The sequence below is a fragment of the Dipodomys merriami genome, unplaced genomic scaffold, assembly GCF_024711535.1.
Source record: "Dipodomys merriami isolate MVZ:Mamm:240054 unplaced genomic scaffold, mDipMer1.0.p SCAF_101, whole genome shotgun sequence".
In the NCBI taxonomy this organism is placed as follows: domain Eukaryota; kingdom Metazoa; phylum Chordata; class Mammalia; order Rodentia; family Heteromyidae; genus Dipodomys; species Dipodomys merriami.
Window position 1 is genome coordinate 2,225,697 of NW_027202283.1, and position 9,527 is coordinate 2,235,223.

Here is a 9,527-nt window from a genome sequence, read left to right on the forward strand (position 1 = left end):
TCTTAAAAATAAAAAATCACAAAAAGAGGAGAAAAAATATTTGTTCAATTATTTATGTGTTGTCTGATAAACCAAAGCACTTGCTACTGGAAGGGAAAAAGAGAGAAGATAGAGATGAATATGCAGGAGAGAGACACAAAGAATGACAAAGGAAGGGAGATTAAAAGAGGGGAGGGGAGTGGAAGGAAGGATACAAGAGGAGGGGGTAGCTGAGTAGAATTGTCTACTCCTCACTAAGGTTTTGTTGGACAATCAGTACCTTTACATTTATGTAGCCAAAGCTTTTTATTTTTGGTAGTAGTAAGCTGAGATATAAAATACCAATTTACAGGTAATAACCTGTTAGTGTGCTTCCTTCTGCACCAAGGAAGCCACAGTTAGGTTACTGTCAGAGAGAAGGCAAGAGTAAGCAATTTAAGTAATTCTGAGAAACAATAATGGACATGCCAGGAATGCTCCCTTGTATGGTGAAGTCAAGCTTCACTCTTGTTCCCTGCTTCAGTCTTCCTCTCAACAAGAACAGCAGAAACAGGAGAGGAAGGAGATATGTGAGTAATGATTATCTCTCTGTTTACCCTCATCCCTTGGTCTCTCAAAATATAAAGCGAAAGGAGAATTAACCTGAACTAGTGGGGAACATGGGAGGAAAAAGTTCAGTCTAACTTATTGTGAAACTTTTAAAATAATTGGAGCAGCATTTCAAATACTGAAATAAAACTTTTAAAATTATTAACAAAAAGTAACTCGAAATTTATCGAAAATTTAGAAGACTTCAGAGCTCACTACATAGTGGAATTTGAAAATTGAAACTCATTCCTGCCTCTATCATCAGAAATTGAAGATTGTCCCTAAACGTCCAATACTAAGTAAATTACCCTTGATATTCACTTATACTGTGTGAATATAATGCAGAAAATATGACTTTAAATTTAGACTGCTGAAGTGATAAGCAATGGGAATTCATGATGGATAACATAATGCTGACAGCATGGAAATTATTTCCCTTCCATCTTCAGTGAGTAGAGAATAAAAATGCTCTATTGGATGGCCCTGAAAGTCCAATTCTAAATTTAGGACAGAAGGCGAATAGTAAAGAAGATTTATCTTAGCCAATCTGAGATTAGAAATGTGGAGAAATATACTCATTTATGTATGTCAAACATGGAAGAGAAGATGTGGCAAGCCCATAGCCAAATGGCAAAGTAGAGATATTTAACAAAATACCATGAAGTTGAAACAAGTATTAAAAGGGGATCTGGGCTAAAAGGGAGTAGGGTAGAAGAATGGAGAGGGAAATGGTGGAATAATACAGTCATACCATTCAATGTACACATGTCAGAATGTAAGTAAGAAACATGAAGGGATAGGTGGGGTTGGGGTAAGGGAAGGAAGTAAAATGCACTGTATATTGAAATGCACACACACTCTATTCAACACAGATATGATGAAGCAAAAGCCCTTTGCACAACTAGCTAAACATAATTTTTTTGAAGTTTTAATATTCAGAGACCAGAAGCATAAACCTTTAGAGATAAATAAGAAGAGAGAATTGACATATTGTTGAGGCTTGTTTCCCTTTCAATGTACAAAATTTAATGTGTGAAGTCTGCTGCAAATATAAATTTTATTTTGCCTATTTTTTTAAGCAAATTGCTTAAAATGTAGAGAATCAAATTCCAATATCGCTTCATTTCCAATAAAAAATATCGTATGCACCTTTAAGTTTCTCACTTATTTCTAAATACCTTAATGCAATGCATTATTGGAACTAATTTCATTCCATATTTAAATTTATTTTTTTGTTGTTGTTGTGAAAATACTGTACAAAGTGGTTTCAATTACATGGACAAGATAATGAGTGCATTTCCTATCAAGCATTGTAACCTCGTCTTTTGTTTCCCCTTCCCATAACTTCCCGTCCTCTCCCCGCTCCCTACTCAGTCCTCCCCCTACCAAAATTTTAAAGTTTGTTTTCGACATAATGACTTGTACATCTCATTGTTTTAATGGTCCAACTGTATCCCTATTATATAAACGATTTGTTTTTTCCCTTCCCTTCCTCAAATTATAACAACATCAAGTTCAGTAGAGCTAAACAAAAAACAAAAAGATAATTTAAAAAAAGAAAAAAAAAGAGAAAGAAGACAAAAAATAAAGCAAAAACGCACACTCCTGTATCCCCAAAATAAAAATTATAAGAGGAAAAAAACTTTCTGGAAAACATTGTTTTTATCAAAAAAGGCAACGATTGAAGATTGAAAAATGTTTTAGAAAAGAAAAATATATTTTTTATATAAGGTACCAAAAATAAAAACTAAAAAAAAAAAGAAAGAAAGAAAACGAAGAAGAGAAAAAAGAGAAAAAAAAAAACAAAAAACAAAACAAACCCAAAAATTTCTTTGATTTTTTTGGGGGGGAGGAGTGGGAAAAATCCTGTATCTCCCTTGTGTCCGTAACCAGCCTCTTGTTGGAGTCTCTGGTCTGCTTGTGGTCCTGTGGCTTGGTTGGTTTCTTAAGTCAGTTTGTTCGAACAGGCAGTAAAATGCTCTGCTTTACCCAGGATTTGGCCATCCTCCTCCCAGGCTAGTTCATTGGAAAACAGATCTGCATTAAGTATCACAAAAGAGGGGGATGCAGTGATGAGGCTAGGTTCTGGTAGCTTTTCTGGGGCTGGTTTGTGAAAACCTCACAGAGCCCAGCCTGGAGCCATTCTCAGGGTTTCTGTTTACTGATTTTCAATTGCTTGTCGAGGCTGCTAGAGGGAGGGGCAGCCTCTGGCTCTGCTTACCCAGTGAGGAAAGCCACTCCTATGGCTGGCACCCGAGCTGGGTGACTTTTCCCTGGATGGAGCTGAGTCTGGCAGGTCACTCCCCTGTTAAGTTCTTGTGACCTGCTAAATAACTCGTTTTATTCCAAGGCCTGAGCTGGAGCTCCCAGCTCCGCTGAGCTTTGTCTGTATCCAAGATGGAGATCACTGGTGCTGGGGGGTAGGGGTGGCCTTCCCTCCTCTGCTCCCTGAGAAGAAGTGAGGACGTCAGGCTTCTACTCACGCTGAGTCTTAGTTCCTGGGTCGTCTCTGGTCTTCGAACTGCAGGATGAAGATGTCTGCTTCTTTTTGGTTCTTGCTGGTGTTGAGTAGAATACGCTCACCTGCTGCATCTGGCTCCTTCATCTGGGACTCTCTGTTGCTCAGCTATGGTGGCTGCACTTGCCCACCACTGCTACAGCTGCCACCGCCGCGGCGGCTGCTGGCAAGGGCTCAGAAGTATCTCCTTGCCTGGATTTCCTTCTCTGGCCAAACTCTCTGTCCTGTGATGACTCACTTGGTGTAATTCTCTGACTTAGGACTGTTCACTGGAACTCTAAAACTGCTTTCTATGCGAGAGCTTACTTAGACTCCAGTTTCTCCTCCACCATCTTCCCGGACTCCTCTGTTTTAGATCTTGTATGAAATTCTTTACTTCCTTAATTTAGTGTCAAGTGTTTATTCTCAAATAACTTGGTTGATTGTTTATGGTTTCCTTGGACACCCATTACTTCTGTTGGGATCCATTCAGCATTTCTTTTGTGGACTCCCTGACTTCTTTCAACTCTCTGTTTATGGATTCCATGAATTCCTCTATTGATCTTTGTCTATGCTCATCCAGCTCTTGAAATTCCTGTATTACTCTTTGATCAGCTTCCTCATGTTCATGCAATTCCTGTAGTTCTCTTTGACTAATCTCAGCATACTCACACAATTCCTTTATTTCTCTTTGAGTTTTCACAAGCTGCTCATGCAATTCTTTTATCTATCTTTGAGTAGCTTCCTCACACCTATGAGCTTCCTGTTTTGACATCTGTTTTCCTATATCATGCTCACACAGAGTCCTTTGAAGGTTTTCAATCTTACAATGTTTACCATTAGTGTTTTTAGAGCTTTTTGGAAGCTCTCCTCTGGATTATGCATTATCTGTTCTGTCCACTGATTATCATGAGTGGGAGTTGAGATACCCGGACTTGCCATTTTTCTTGTGTTTTTCCAGCTTATTCTGCCCATTTGGCATGAGAGTAACACCAATTTTGTGCTCGAAAGCTATCTTAAGTGAAGCATCAAAGAAGTCTGTAATTGCACAGTCAAAAGCCTCCAGATCCTCCTGAAAGAGAGATCCCTTGATTAGTATGTAGCGACCTTCTTTATCTCTTCTCACAAATTTTAATTTGAAGTCTATTTTATCTGATATTAGTATTGCAACTCCTGCCTGTTTATGGGAGCTGTTTGCTTGGTAGATTTTGTTCGAAAATGTGTTTATTTTTATTGGCAAGGTGTGACTCCTGAAGGCAGCAAATATTTTGCCCATGTAATTGTAACCGCTCTGTACAGTATTTTCACAATAAAAATAAACAAATAATTATTACAAAAGCCTGCAGATATAACCTAGTTCAACAGATACATTTGCAACATCAACCAACTATGTATTAATAGGCTATGAACAGCAAAGAAGAATTTGGCAAACCAGAAATTATTAGGTTTAGTGAGAGATGTGGGTATACATAGGAATAGAGGGATGTGGAAAGGTAGAGGGAGAGCTAACTTAGTCCTAATCTCAAAGCAGGAAATTGATTCAATAGAATGATAGTAGACACCGGGGGGGGGGGGGAGGAGGAGAAAGAGAAAAAAAAGACAAGGAAAAATAGTAAAACAAAAATTAAAAATTGAAAAGTGAAACACTTAATATTATGCAGAATAAAAATGTAATATTCAGAGAAGGACAGGAATATGATAAGAGAAGTGGAGGGATAGAAAAGAGATGTCAAGAAATAAAAAATAAAAATGCTTAATATTTTATATAGGTATATAGAGGTAGTACAGCTATTAAAGAAATTAAGTCTAAGAGGTTTTGAATTCAGTAATAAATTTCTGGATTAAGTGTGTATACAATCGGGGATAAGGTCTAATAATCGACTACAGGTATATCTGAGAATGAGCAGAAATGTGACTAAATCACACAAAGAAGAACGAAAGAGAAAAAAAGTGAAAAGAATGAGAAAGAAAGGAAAAAAAGATCAAAAGGTCAGTAGTGCTAAACAAAAATGGAAAAAAAGCGCGCGCACACACACACACACACACACACACACACGTATACCCATAAAATAAAAATTATAAGAGGAAGAAAAAAAAGTTAATAGAAAACAATTTTTTAAAGTTAAAAATTAAAAATGTTAAAACAATTTTAATAAAAGGTGACAAAAAAGAGTTCTTTCTTTTTGGGGGGTGAGAAGGGAAGATCCTGTATCTCCCTTCATAACCAGTCTCTTGTTGGAGTCTCTGGTCTGCTTGTGGTATTTGATTTTCCTGTAGCTTGGTTGTTTTCTTAAGTCAGTTTGTTTGAGCAGGCAGAAAAATGTTTTGATTTACCTAGGATTTTGTCATCCTCCTCCCAGGCTAGTTCAATGGGAGGGAGATCTGCTTTGAGTATCACAAAAGATGGCTGTTTCTTCTAGTTTGGAGATGCTGTGATGGGGCTAGGTTCTGGGTAGAGTTGAGGCCTTTCAGTAAACAGTCGCTTTTCCCTGAGGCCTAGCTTCTGAGGCAGTCACAGAGCCTAGCCAACAGCCATTCTCAGGGTTAATTGTTACTGAATTTCAATTGATTGTCTAGGGAGGATCAGCCTCTGGCTCTGTTTACCCAATGAAGAAAGCTTGGGGCTGGTGCAGGCCCAGGATGGGTGAATTTTCCTTGAGTGGAGCTGAGCCTGGCAGGTCAGGTTAGGTTCCTGTGACCTGTTAAATGACTTTCTGTTTTCATCCAAGGAATGAGTTGGAGCTAGCTGCTCAGCCAGGCCTTTACCAGTACCAAAGATGGAGATCTGGTAGTGGGCAGGGAGGGGTGGCCTTCCCTTCTCTGCTCCCTGAGAAGGAGTGAGGAAGTCAGGCTTCTACTCACACAGGAGTCTGGTTCCTGGGTGATATCTGATCTGCGATATGAAGGATGAAGATGTCTGCTCCTTGTCAGTTCTTGCTGGTGTTGAGTAGAATCCTCTCACCTTCTGCATCAGGCGCCTTTGTCCTAGACTCTCTGTGTTGCAGGTATGGTGGTTATGGCCGCCACCGCCCCCACCATAGCTGCAACCACGGCTGCTGGCAACTGCTCAGATTTGTCTACTTGCCTGGATTTTCCCTCTCTGGCCTAACTCTCTGTACTGTGATGGCACATTTGGTGTGATTCTTTGGCTTAGTTAAGCTTCCAGCTTCTCCTTCACTATCTTCCCGGAACCATAAATTTAAATTTTAAATGATAAATTCTTTGAAAATTGTTTCACTCGTGCAGAAGTATGGATAGTGATGTGGGCAGAATCAGAATTATTCAGAAGGTTGTAAATGGATGCTTACCTAGTTTTCCCTCGGCTGGATCATAGAATACAGACTGTCCTAATTGAAAAAGTTAGCATTCCGAGGTTTTTGCATATAAACACTCCATCAACATTTTATTAGAGGATTATTCAAGATTAGCTATATGTTGATTAATAATGACTGATCATGACAGAAAGTTGAGGGAAAACCATCTACACTTCAGTGAGGTTCTGATTTGTGCTTCACAAACTGTTATGAAAGCTCTACATGAGAAATCTAGCAGCTGCATCTCTAAAAAGACCTTGGGTTGTTACACTTTCTGATATTGTCTCAATTCAAGTACTTCTCCTTGGAGTTCCATACTATTCAATGATGCTGTATTAGCTCCTTGTTACAATTTTCAGACTGGTCTTTTTGATGCAATTTGTGCTTTTCAAAATTGCTCTCCAAATTCCATCCACAAACTGCATACAAAATTTATCTGAAAAAAATTGTATCTGTTTATATTGCATATACTTTTAGTTTTCATTACAAATATAGAATGTAGTAAAAATTCTCATAACAATTATACTGCACTAGATTGTGGGCAGATTCTGATGTAAATAATATACTGTGTTCATGTAGAGATTTTGAGTATCCAAAGTAATAAGCCTGTGGTCCTAAAACCAATACCTTACTTATATTGAGTGACAAATACAACTTCATGTAAGTACAGAAGTTTTCCTTGTATCTTTTTAACATATATTTTTATTATAAATACTGTACAGAGGGGTTACATTTACATAAGTAAGGTAATGAGTACATTTCTTATTGAGCATTGTTACCCCCTCCTTTGTTTTTCCCCTACCATCCCTTCCCTTCACACCTCTCCACCTCCCCCCTTCACCCATCCTCTGTTAGAATGTCTTGTATATTTCATTGTTACAATGGGTCAACCAGTATCTTTTCCTTATATCTTAAATGAAGAAATGCTGGCTTGATTTATGCTGATTCTACTTGTGTAGACACATATAAAATCACTGCCCAAGTCCAAGAGCACATAAATGAAATGCCATCATTTTTTCGTCAGTTGGTATAATTGTGTTCTACACATTTATTGACAGGTTACAAATTATTCTCAAACTTTAAAACATTAAAAATACTTTTTTTTTCTTATTTTCTTTGCCAGCTAATTAGCAAGACCTCAGTCAGCATTTCTCACCTAGGAATTTTCACATGGGTTAGTTAAATGTATATGTAGAATCCAGTTTACTGAGGACTCATTCATCTGCCTAGGAATTCATGCTGGTTGTTGGAAAAAGAGCTCAAGTAAGGATGCTATTTAAAGCCTTATACCTTTACTCTTTACCAGGGTATTCTCCTGCTACATTGGTTGCTGAGAATGTCTACAAGAGTAAGCATTCCATGAGGAGCAGGGAGACACCATATGACTTATACTTACTGAGGTTTCCAAGTCAATTGTTATCACTTGTACTGCATTTTGAAAGTCAAATCTCTCTAACACTACCAGTTTTAAGAGATAAGAGGAGTGGAAAATCAACTCTTAAGGACAAATACATCTTCAACATGTATTGTTCCAAGTATTCCTTTTAAGGCATATTCAACAACTGGTGAAACTTGTGTTGGCTGTAATTATGTGTCTTTCTCCATGTGTGCATGTATACATGAGAATATGTATTTGTGTGAATAGTAACATACATGTGTACATTATGGCTTATATCATCATTTATTCCTTGCTAACAAATAAAGTAAGGAATCACTAAAGTTTTAACAGAAACTGTGTAGTTAAAGTTGTAACTCTTCACTCTGCTTCTTTACACAAAGACTTTGCAACTTCTCATTAATAAAGTTTCCATAAACTCTAAAATGTACATACTTAGTACTTAATGTCTGCTATCATAAATCTTAAATACTTTACAGAAAAGTTTTATACCTGCCAAACAGTCCTATTTTTGGCATATATAAGCAAAATCCCAAAATTAATCATATTTAAAACATTAAAACTTTTAACAAACCTTAACACTTGCTGCAATGTTCATTTTGACAGGTGCCTTGTATAGGATAATTGAATTTCTCCTCCTCCAAATCTCTTGAACTACAAATATCTGGAATTATTTTGTTTTTGGCATGTCTATCTTGATTTTATTCTTTAATGTGTGCTTATGTAAGAAATACATGATTCTATAATTTCACAACAATTCTTTTGAACTTACTTTTTGTTGAATTGCCTAGCTTAATAAAATCAATTAAAAGTTATACTTTATATATAAAAACTGTTCTGTGCTCAATTTAGCATCACATACACTAACATTGGAACGATACAGAGAAGATTAGCATGCATGCTGGGCAAGGATGACATGCAAAGTCTTGGTGCGTTCCATATTTTTACAGCAACAGATGCTGAAACGTATGTGGCCACAAGGGAACCGTACCACATTCTTGGTGGGAGTGTAAACTTGTTCAACTACTTTGGAAAGCAGTATGGAGGTGCCTCAGAAGACTCCATATAAAACTACCCTATAATACAGTAATCCCACTTTTGGGGATTTATCCAAATGATCATAAAAAAGACCATACTAAAACTACCAGCACAACTATAGTTATTGCAACATTATTTATGATAGCTAAGATATGGATCCAAAACAGATGCCCCCATTAGATGAATGGATCAAGAAAATGTGTTATATATACACAATGGAATTCTTTGCCTCCATCAGAAAGAATGACATCGCCCAAATTGTTAGGAAATGGAAAGACTTGAAAAAATATTTATTGAGTGAAGTAAGCCAAGTCCAAAGAAATATAGGTCCCATGATTTCCCTTATTTTCAATAATGAATGTATGTCTGGGATAAGCAGAAAATTCAAAAGATATGTGCATATAACCAGATAAGTTGATGTTAAAGAAATTGAACCCCAAGATAGGGACACAAGTGGTTTTTTGTTTCTTGCTATTGTTTCTAACGTACTTATAATGTGTGATGTCATTTTTTTTGTTTATTGTATGTTTCTCCCCACATTATAACCCCTGTTTTCTCTGTATTTGAAGTTGGTACACTTACATCTTGTATGTATGCTTCTCTAATTTGGGGAGGGGAAGGGAAAAAAATGCTCAAATAGAGATACAGGTTGACCCATTGTAACAATGAGATGCACAAGAAACTATTTTTAAAAATGAACTTTACAATTTAGGCG

The 9,527-nt window shown here is 37.1% G+C and overlaps 1 non-coding gene across 1 annotated transcript; it reads left to right on the forward strand.

Annotated features, from left to right (window-relative positions):
• Positions 1–8,613: 8,613 nt before the first annotated feature.
• LOC138807442 (U6 spliceosomal RNA) lies at positions 8,614–8,720 on the forward strand. Its single transcript, XR_011366152.1, has one exon. It is a non-coding gene; the product is annotated as a U6 spliceosomal RNA (small nuclear RNA).
• Positions 8,721–9,527: the final 807 nt, after the last annotated feature.